Source organism: Rhineura floridana, chromosome 7 (genome assembly GCF_030035675.1).
Source record: "Rhineura floridana isolate rRhiFlo1 chromosome 7, rRhiFlo1.hap2, whole genome shotgun sequence".
In the NCBI taxonomy this organism is placed as follows: domain Eukaryota; kingdom Metazoa; phylum Chordata; class Lepidosauria; order Squamata; family Rhineuridae; genus Rhineura; species Rhineura floridana.
In genome coordinates, this window is record NC_084486.1 from 105,794,501 (window position 1) to 105,805,788 (window position 11,288).

The window sequence follows — 11,288 nt, forward strand, 5'->3', positions numbered from 1 at the left end:
ACTGGCTGATGCTGTTTCTAGCATTATCTATAAATATATGTACATTTTATTTGTTCTGCTAGTTTTGTTGTTGTTAAACAGATTTGGGTGAGCTATCAGGGACTTGAACTAACTCATTTAACATTTCAGTTCTAGCCATTTTTTTAAAAAAAGAATATTTCTTCCCACTGTAATATATGCCTAAATTGCTGTGAGATTAATAATGGAAAAGAATTTGATATACCAATAAGAGAGTGAAATAAAAGAACACATTATTATTTCTAGAAATTAAATTAGCTACAGTGTTTTGCATGAAATAGCTGAGCCCTGAGATCTGTCTCTAGTCAAGTAGGGTCCATGCAACTCAGGAAGGGGGAAGTTCAAAGGTGACTCTTCCAATCCTAGAGCTGTCTAACTTTCAGATGGAAAAAATGCCTTTATGACAGCAGGATCACATGAGCTTTCAGCCGCTTTTGCTTTGGTCCCTGCCAGAAATAGCATGAGAAAAATCCTTTAATCCAAAGGGTTCTATTGTCACTTGGTTCTCATCCAAGCTATACTGATAGTGCAGAGAATGGATCCAAAGAACCTGTACTTGCTCAGTAGATAGCTGAATGTAAATTAGACCACATTATTTGAAATGGGTATTAAAAATAGGTCATTTCCATGCACTGTGAAAATGTTTGCCAACACACCAAGGAAGACTCGTGACACATATATGGTTGAAATGTTATATTTATTAAAATATAACACATAAACAAATCAAATTCCAATTCGCCAATTAATAAATATTAATCCTTCGGGCAGGTGAGGCTCCACCTATCTATGAGGGTCTATACCCTCCAAACCAGGAGGCAAGTCAGTCACATTGAACTGCACTCCCCAGACAAGGATGTGGGAAAACTTCTCCCTCCTTGCAATTGGAGTCAGGTATGTGGTTCCAACCTCCGCACCCTGGCCCCGCCGTACAGGCGTTCACCATGATGCGCAAGGCGGTCCCACGTGGACACCCCCCAAATCCACACCAGACCTTACGCCTTGATGTTTCACCAGGGGGTGCCCTTTACCAAAATGCCTCATCCACCTCAATTTTAACCCCAATTACCTCACCTGCCCGAATTCAATGCCACAAGAGGGGATCAGCTCAAGCTTGGTCCCCTCAACCCAAAGAAAACAAAGCCCCCAAACCCAACCTAAGATCCTCCAATAACAACTCACACCCAGCATCCGAGAGATGAACACCATCATCCCGAAACAGATGAAGAGCGTGAAAACGAATCCCGTCATGTGGAATATAGGCCCCTCCCAATGACAAGACCAAATTCCTAACTTTCCTATTCACCCACTTCCTGGCCCTATCGATCCTGTTAGGATGCACAGCACCCCTCCAGACCCGTCTCACCAGCATGTCGGACCACACTAAAACAAGGTCCGGATATGACTGGATGAGTGTATTAAAATCCCGTGTGATCTTACGCAGCAAATCCATACCGGGCTGCTGCACCAAATCATTCTCCCCCAAGTGAACCACCAACACATGTGGCCGGCTAGGCAAAGCCATCAGCCGACCCACCACAGGCATGAGCGCATTCCATAGCATGTCTCTCTGAGCCTCCCAGCTAACCATAGCGCTGACGGAAAGCTGCAGCTGTGTCCCAGCAACAGTAGAAGAGGCTCTCCGATGGGCCCAAAACAAAATCGAGTGGCCACACAGGACGACCCTTGCAGGCACTGGAATGCTCCTCATACCTAAGAAGAAAGAACAACACATTACAATCAATATCTGATGTAGGACTTGAAAGCGGAAGAACGCCACCTTCCAATCGCCTGGATATCCTCAACGCTCATGCCCACGAGGGCAGCGGCCGTAGCCGCCCCAATCCGAAATGAGTGCAGCCCATAGACTCCAGCATCACGACCACTGGCCAACAAGGCCCGCCGAACAACGGCCCAAAATTGAAATTGAGTCAGGGCAGAACCATCCGCATGTACAAAGAGATAACGCTGGCCCGCTGGCCTCAACGACATAAATAATCGCACTGCAGCCACAGGGCATAATTCAGGAACCTGGCAAACTTTCAATGAAATAATACTGCCACGGCCCTTTTGATCTGTCTTAGAGACTCGAAGGGAAAGCCTAACTATATCTGCACCTAGCGTGCAATCGCCAAAGCAAAAGGCTCGATAGGACACATCGCGCTTTGAGGAAGCTAGCACTTCACTAGGGCGAAAAGCACCATAGAACATCGTCAGAGTTACTGCGGCGAACAGGTGTGACTCATACTGAGATGAGTACAGAGACCTAAATAAAGGCAGGATCTGAAGGAGAACATCGGGTGTGATTGGCCTCCTTCGGTCAGTGGGCCTGTGAGCAGAACGCGACCAACCCTGAAGGACCTTCCTGACCCTAAAATCTACAGAATGATCCTGCATTCCTCTTGCCTTGGAAATTAAGGCCAGCGCAGAGAGGTGTCCGGCGATGGTGGAAACAGAATTATTTAGCCCTTTTAAATATAACATAAACTGCAGCAAATGCGATACAGGAATTGGCCACTCAGCAGGTAAAGCACCATTGGCACGAAAAGCCTGGAATGTCACAAGGGCCCGCTGATACGCCCTCTGAGTGCTTGGAGCTAGCGCAGCAGCTATGGCGGCCCCAATTTCTAACTCCCAAGGCTCCACAGGAAGAACGGGACCGGGATCGAATCCTGAGCCGCTCCTGGTGCCAGTTCCCGAAAGCGTGCCATCTGTAAGCGTGAAAGAGCATCAGCAACACAATTCTGTAGTCCTGGAACATGGCGCGCTACAAATAATATGTTAAAGCGCAAACATTGTAACACAAAGGCCCTCACCAGGCGCATCACCTGAGGCGATTTGGAAGTCTGGGTATTGACCACACACACTGTAGACTGATTATCGCACCAGAAACGCACAGTGCGATTTTGGAATGCTAGAGGCCAAATGTAAACCGCAACCGCAATGGGGAAGAATTCCAAAAAGGTCAAGTTTGAAATGATCCCAGAAGCTAACCAATCAGCTGGCCATCGCTCAGCACACCAATGAGACCTGAAAATTACCCCAAAACCAATGCCACCTGCAGCATCGGAATGTACTTGTAGCTCAGCTTCCAATAATAAGTCCTCACGCCAGAAGAAGAGGCCATTATAATCATTCAAGAAGGTAAGCCACATAGTTAAATCCTCCCTCATCCCCGACGTGACCCTAACAAAATGGAAGCAAGCACGAACTCCTTTCATAGCGTCACAAAGATGACGAAGGAATGCCCTACCTGGCGAAATCTAAAGTTATTTAGAGTTTAGCAAATACTAAATGACCAAGAAGCTCTTGTAACTGAGCAAGAGTGACCTTTTTAAGAACCAAAACTGAGCGCAGTCTCTGCTTCAGTGTTAACAACTTATCCCAAGGCAGACAAGAAGACTGGGACTGCGTATCCAAAATAATTCCCAGATATGAAAGGGAAGTGGCAGGGCCCTCCGACTTCTCGGGAGCTAACGGGACACCCAATTCCCTAGTTAACTCCTCAAAAGTTCGCATCAAATGCAAACAATGAGAAGAGCCTGCAGGGCCAATGAACAAAAAATCATCCAGATAATGAGCAGACAAGGAAGAACCTGCCCTTGTCCTCAAAGCCCACTCCAGAAAAGTGCTAAAGGTCTCAAAAGCCGCGCAGGACACTGAGCATCCCATAGGCATTGCCCTATCTACGTAATATTGGCCTTGAAATTGAAAGCCTAATAAATCCACATCATCAGGATGGACTGGGAGCAACCGAAATGCAGACTTAATGTCGCACTTCGCCAACAAGGCACCCTTTCCAGCCCTCCTTACTACCTTAACTGCCTCATCAAAGGAAGTATAACGAACGAAAGTATATAATGATGAGATTCCATCATTAACAGAGGCACTTCTAGGGAAAGACAAATTATGAATAAGGCGATATTCTCCTGGCTGTTTTTTAGGAATAATACCAACAGGAGAAATCCTCAAATTGGATAAGGGAGGATAATTAAAAGGGCCAGAAATCCTATCAGCTGCTATTTCTTTATTTATTTTTTTAAGGACCACAGAAGCCAAAGCCAAAACCGACTGCTGGTTGGCAGTGGAAGTGGGAACCCTCGGGCCTTCGAAAAGAATACGAAAACCTTCCGAAAAACCATACAACAGGCATCTAGCTGCAACTCTATTGGGGTAACTACTCAATAATCTGGCTAGGGGAAGCAACCTAATAGGGCTACTGGCCTTGCGATGTACTGCCGCTATTGCCTGATCCACGTTTAGGTTGTTGTTGTTCCCCTGATCCACGTCGAGCCGGATGGGCGCGCTGACAATTGGAACTGGGGTGATTGCCACCGCAGATTCCACATGCGTGTCGAAACCGACACTGGCACCTGTAACAATGTCCAGAACTGTTGAAAGACCAGCAGACTTGAGGGGGTTGAACCCACTGCCAGCCCCGATTAGAACTGGAGGCTGAAGTCTGAGAACTCACCAAAAGATGCCCACTATCTGCTCTGTCACCCAATGAAGGTCTGGCTGCAGTCATAGAACGCAGCCAAAGACCAGGATGTTCTATGTCCCAGCGAAGCGTGGGATCCAAAGCCGCCCTCTGCCTAAAATTTTCATCGTACCGCAACCAAGCGGTCCCAGAGAATTCTCTAAAGGCTCTATGAATGATGTCCTGATATTTAATCAGAGACATGGCCCTGGATGGATAAACCTGAGTCATCACACCCATATATACAGTAAACGCATTGAGCCAATTAGGCCATATGCGATCCACTTTCTTTTTTATCGCTACTTCTCGCTCAGTTGCATCTAAGCCTTCCTTGTGTTTCGTCTCAGATTCCCAAAAAAGGAGTGTGAATATATCGATGTATTCACGCCGCCAGATCTTTTCTTTAGTTGAAGGCAGCAAATGATCTCCCAATGGCAGGGAAGCATCACCCTGCGGATAAACGCCTGAGGGAAGAGGCAGCGGAGTAGCCGTGGTACTAGCAGAAGCCAATGCCGGCTGCCAGGGAGTTACTGCCGCCGTGGGCCAAGGGAGCACAGGCTGCTGCGGGACTAATACACCTCCCATATAAACTAGGGACTGTTGCGCACCACCGGGCGCCATAGTGGCTGCAGGCGATTGCTGCATCTGCTGAACATGCGTACCATCCGAATGTAACGGTACACCCAACTCACCCGTATAAGCATCTGGCGACGCCACCACAGCCGATGAGGCACCCGCAGAAGTAACTGGAAGAGGAACTCATATGGCAGGTTGAATCTGCTGAAGCTGCTCCTGAGGAATGCCAGCACCAGCACAGACCGGAATACCAGAAGAGATGAATGCGGAAGGAACCACTGATGGGCCAGCTGGGATGGAAAGGACGGCGGAGGCATCTCTGGGCGCTGCAGCCTCAAGGGTACCAATTCTGGCAACCAAATCAGAAAGAATACTAGCTTTAGTCACTTTTGCAGCCAAGCAGGCCGACTTCTTACCTGGAGGGGTGGTGCTAGGCCCAGCCCCTGGCTCGGAAGGGCGCTTTCTCTCCCTCTCCAGAGCCTCCACCCTTGCCACCAGAGCACGAATTGTCCCCATGTCACCTTCATCATCCAAGGAAAGACACTCTTGCTGTTCCGGGGGGTGCTTAGCGGCCGGCTTCACCACACGAACCCCTCTCTTTTGCTGAAACTTCTTCGGAGGCATGATGAATTCCAGTAAACTTGTCGATAATAACAACAATAACAACAATGATTATAGCAATGTATGCTGCAACAAATTACACGTTGCAAATAGCCAACAGGAATTGACCATAAAACAACACGTGAACAAGCAATTGAACCAAAAACCAAAAGCCAAAGAAATTAAAAACACAATGTATTTCAAATGGAAGAGGGGGGGTAAAGAATGAAGCACCGATTAATTCCCAATACTACCAATAATTTATCTTTTTATTCTAAAAAAATAAAAATAAAAATTCCTAATGTATATATTAAAACAACTTACTAAATAATTAATTATCAATATAATGCAATATTAATAAATATTTTTTAATTTTTTTAAATTTTATTTATTTATTTATTTATTTAATTATGTATGTATTTATTGTTTATAATTAATTCAAGAATCAAATTAATTAAGCTCTACTAGATTGCTATAAAAGTAAAAGGGGGGAGGGGAACGTTGCAAATACAAATTAGAAACCGCAACTTGGGATAACACGAAAAACAGGCGGGAAATTCAAATGAACACAAACGGCTGGAGAGAAGCAAGGAAAAGCCTCCCGCGCCGCCCTACAGCTGATCAGACCTCACAGCTGATCAGCGGAAGAAGAGGACTGAGGAAAGGGGTGGGAGGGGTTATTTAATTGAACTGGCCTATTCACTTAATGCGAATAGGCAAAAAACTCACAAAGGCAATCGAATTAGCTAAACTGGAGGCAAACGCAGGGCGGCAACTTAAACGGCCGCACACGATGCAGGCAGGCCTCCCACGGGCGTCGCCCCGCCGAAACCGCGCAAACAACGATCACCCAATCAAGCGCGGCAGGCACCCAATGCAGGAATTAGCAAGACAATGGGGCCGCCCGATACACGCTGAACCGCAACGCGGTAAGTAACGTCGGATTTTAAATAATATTTTTATTTGCACAGGCAATAGTAGAGCCACTAAGTAAACACAATAACAGAGTATAGAGCTAGGAAAATAGAGAAAACACTACGTTAACTTCAATCCCCAGCTAATGCTGGGGAAAGACAAATACTACGGGGGGTGAAATGGGAATGGGATTAAGGGGAAAAATTGGGGGAATCCCCCCCACCCAAACACCAACAATACAATTAAAATTAAACAACAATTAGAAGCAATAAAACTCGTTACCAATACAATCACCCACGGAACAGGAGCTAGGGCGAAGCACTGAGATCGAGACCAGTCACAGAGCCTTTCCAACGTGCCGCAAGGCAAAAAAGGCGCGTGCCTAGGGAGGAGCAGTCTATATATAGCTGCTCAAACCCTTGCCCAATTGGACAAGGTGCACCACCTGACCTATTACAAACCTTTCTCGAACCTTCCCGAGCCTTCCACTAATAGGGTGTGGCAAACCCGTCCCTTACCAAATAGGCAGGAATGTCAATGTTTTAATTTGGCTGAACCACCAGCAATATCCTGTAGACTTTCTTTCTTTCTTTCTTTCTTTCTTTCTTTCTTTCTTTCTTTCTTTCTTTCTTTCTTTCTTTCTTTCTTTAAGACATTTATATACCACTTAATCATTAGCATTTCTAAGTGGTGTGTAGTATAAGGTATGCTATAGTTATGTAATAAGTGACATCTTGTTAGGACAACTTCCCACAGCCTTGGGTTCCCAGATGTTATTGGACTATAATCCCAAACATTCATGACCATTGGCCACACTGGCTGAGGATGATGGGGTTATCTACATTTGGTACATGGGTGGGGTATAATATGAGGGTTATTTATATCTGGTAAGCACTTTTATATACTGGGCCTTCGTCACATTTCTACTGATGGATAATGCGGTAAAGAGTTTTCATGGCGTCTTCATCAGGACTAGATTTGTTTTCCAGACTAAGGCATTTCACTTTTCTCTCTCTTTCTTTCAGGGGTGCAATTAAAATAATATGGTAATAATTGAGATAGGTCTTTCAGAAGATTGGATACGTATGTCACAGTATGTTTCAAAGAAATAAATATTGGGTGTTTAATGAATTGTTCCTTGATAAAATGCTTTATATGTGATGTTTGTATTCTGGGTGAATCACCAGTTCAGTTGTCTTCAGGATGTTGTTCTACAAAATGAAATGTTCCTGCTCCAGCAGGTCCATCATTCAATGTGCTTTTGCTTCCTTCAACATGTCGAATTTTTGGGATTGTTCTATGCCACAAACTCTGGTTGGTGAACAATCAGTGTTGGAGGGCAGAGATTGGGAACAATGTTCTTTCTACTTAAGTTACTTTTATAAAAGTATGTTCAGAGGCACCTTAAGGCATATCTTTTCTATAATTTTAGTTCAGGGCCTCTTGTGGATAAGATGTGGCAGCCTGTTGTTTTAATTGTATCTACTGCTGTTCTGAAGAAGGATGCAACCATCTCACATTAAATCAAAGCTGAGATGATGCATAAATTAGCCAGTTCCAAATTAGCCAGAATACTTTTAACCAATAGTCTATAGAGGACTAAGGAGCTATGTCTTAGCTCCTGAACTTTGTATTCCACTCAGTCACTGGTTGCTGATATGGGTAGAGTGAGATCATGTGAAATAAAAAGAGAATCCATAATATTCATGTGGGCAGTGGTTATTTTCACTGTCCAAGTTATCAGAACCACTTTTGAGTAAGAATCTCTGTAGACCTTGTTATAAAGTGGCTGACAGTTAAATTTGTATAGGTCTAGGAAAGATGAGATTAAAAAATCACTAGACAGCTCCATGGTTTAGTAGGCAAAAAAGGACTCATGGCCTGACTGAGTATCAGCAGGGAGATTACTATTTATCAACTCAGATATGTAGTAATTAGCATTATATCCAGAGGATTTGCTCAATCTGCATACACAAATATATATATTTAAAACTATTATAAATGTAGGATGATTAAAAAGCAACTATCCACACTGTAAAAGTAGCTTAATTTCGAAGTCTAGGGACCACCATAGTGAGAAAAGTGCCAGTGTTGTAGAGACTGTAGAAGATTTGGCCTTTTAAATGCAATGCAAGGTGTGGGCAGGGTATGTCCCCTCTAGTTAAAAAGCAAATGCAATATCTCTATAAGGGATGGGGGGAAATATTTGCTAAATCAGATTTGTTACTGGATTTTGACATAATTCAACAATCAGCATTGGTATTGGACTGGCATTGATTTCTTGTGGCGGGTCACAGCTGTCATCAGCACGGGTATTTTTTTTAAAAAAATATGAATTTTACATTATCGTCTTTGTAATTAGGTTTCCTGTAAACTGATGCATTCTTAACTCAGTGGAACAAGTGCCTACAGCATAAGCATTTTCATTAGCATTTTCGTTAGCAATTATGTTATTTTTTTTCTCTGGAAAAAACACTGCAAACCAGCAATTACGCAAACAATCAAGAACAAAAAAATGACAGATTGGTACTGAAAGCTAGAATGTTGAATTCAAACAGATAAGAACCAACTACTGAACCCCATCCCTGATCTCTACAGATATTTTTATGTAGGCCAACAAAACGGTTATCTGAAGCAGGAGGGACTGCTACCTGGCAAGAATATCTCTGAAAAAATATTATAGCATTTTTTGTCCTCATTCCACTTATCTGAGGAACTTGAGATAGGTACCTTTCATTCCCTCTCCCTCAGCTTTTCTTATATATTTCTGTAGTTCTCCACTGAAATGATTACAGGCAGGTCCACATCATACATTTAAAGCACATTTAAAGCAACACACACTTAAAGCATATGATGTTCCTCAAAGAATCATGGAAATTGTTGTTTGCCACCACACCAAAGAAGACTCTTGACACCGCAATGGAAGAATGTTATATTTATTAAAATATAACAAATATTAAACTTCAGCCAATTACATCCAAATATCCAAATTGAACTTACTTCGGGCAGGTGAGGATAAACCTGACTGAAAGGGAGTATTCCCCCCAGTCCCCTAGGCATGTCAGTCTCAACGGACTGTGACTCCCCAGCCAAGGATGTGGGAAAACTTGTCCCTCCTTGCTAGGAGAGTATGTGTTTCCAACCTCCGCAGCCTGGCCCCACTGTACAGTGTTAGCAGTCAGCATGACTTGCATTTTATGTGATTCCCATAGATGGCAGGTATAACAGGACAGGAATGGGTTAACAGCAACAGTTAACCAGACTCCAGTTGCATAAGGTTTACAGCTGCAGCTAATTAGAGCAATTAAGCTTAGGGGCATAAAAGAACAAAGGGTGGCTGCAGTAAATTGTGGGGTAATGAAGGAGTCGTATGTGGAAGGTGCTATTGTGTTTATGTATGCTGAGAACGCTATTTGTGCTTTGCAAGTAAAGCTTCTCCTTAACAAAGCTGTGGCAGTCTATCTGGTGTCTTATTGCTTCTACAACCGGGCTACTGGGCTACTCGTCTCATTCTACAACTGGGTAACTGCACTTTCATATGCTTCCAACTACGGGTTATGGGCCCAGGATCCTAAGCGTGTAAGCCCAGATCCTAAGCGTGTAAGCCCAGATCCTAAGCGTGAAAGCCCAGGATCCGAAGCGTGAAAGCCCAGATCTGAAGCGTGAAAGCCCAGCTGCAAAGCCTGAAGTGCAGCCAGTACTGGAGAGCTGCAAGATAAGGCAAGCACTGCAACTCCTTCAAAGTAAGAGGCGAGAATGGCAATGCCAATGTTCTACACATCCGGAATGCCGCTTGAGCGTCTCAGTGACTCTAACTATCTCAGTTGGAGAGTGAAAATGCAGATGCTACTGATCCGTGAAGATTTATGGCACGTTATAGAGGATGAAACGCCGGACGACCCCACAGAGGAATGGCAGCGCCAAGATCAAAAGGCGAGAGCCACAATAATACTTGGTGTGCAAGATTCTCAGCTAATAAATGTGAGAAACACAGAAACAGCCAAGGAAGTTTGGGAGGCGCTGCAAAGTGTTCATATTCAGACGACTACAGGAAGCAAAGTGCTACTCTCAAGAAAATTGTTCCAGAAACGTCTCAAAGAAGGTGTGAGTATGCATGCTCCCATACAAACTATACGTAGTCTGTTTGCGCAGCTACAGGATAGAGACATTATATTTGCTGAACAATTACAAGTTTATTTGTTACTTTCTTCATTGGACAATTCTTATGATGGCACGGTTTCTACATTAGAGACTATGAGAGACGATGAGTTAACCATGCAGTATGTTTCCTGTAAACTGCTCCAAGAGGTGGAGAGGAGAGCTGAAAGTAAAATGCAACACATTGTCACTGAACCCTCAAAGACCAAAGACAAAGAGAAAGCCTACGCAGCAAGAAAATGCTACAGATGTGGATCTACTTCTCATCTTCGTAAAGACTGTAAAGCACACAGCAAAACAGAGAAAGACAAGGACAGTATGTCTATACGGGTTGTAACGAACAGCAACAAGTGTGAAAAGACAGAGAGCAACAACTCCGTTTGGGTGGTCGATTCGGGAGCATCAATGTGTCTCTGTAACTCTAAAGAACAATTTAAAGTTCTTACTTCAACCAGCGAGAACATTTATTTAGCTGACGGCTCGAAATTGGAGGTACAGGGTAAAGGCATTGTATTTGTAGAATGTTTGCAAACTACTCTAACCA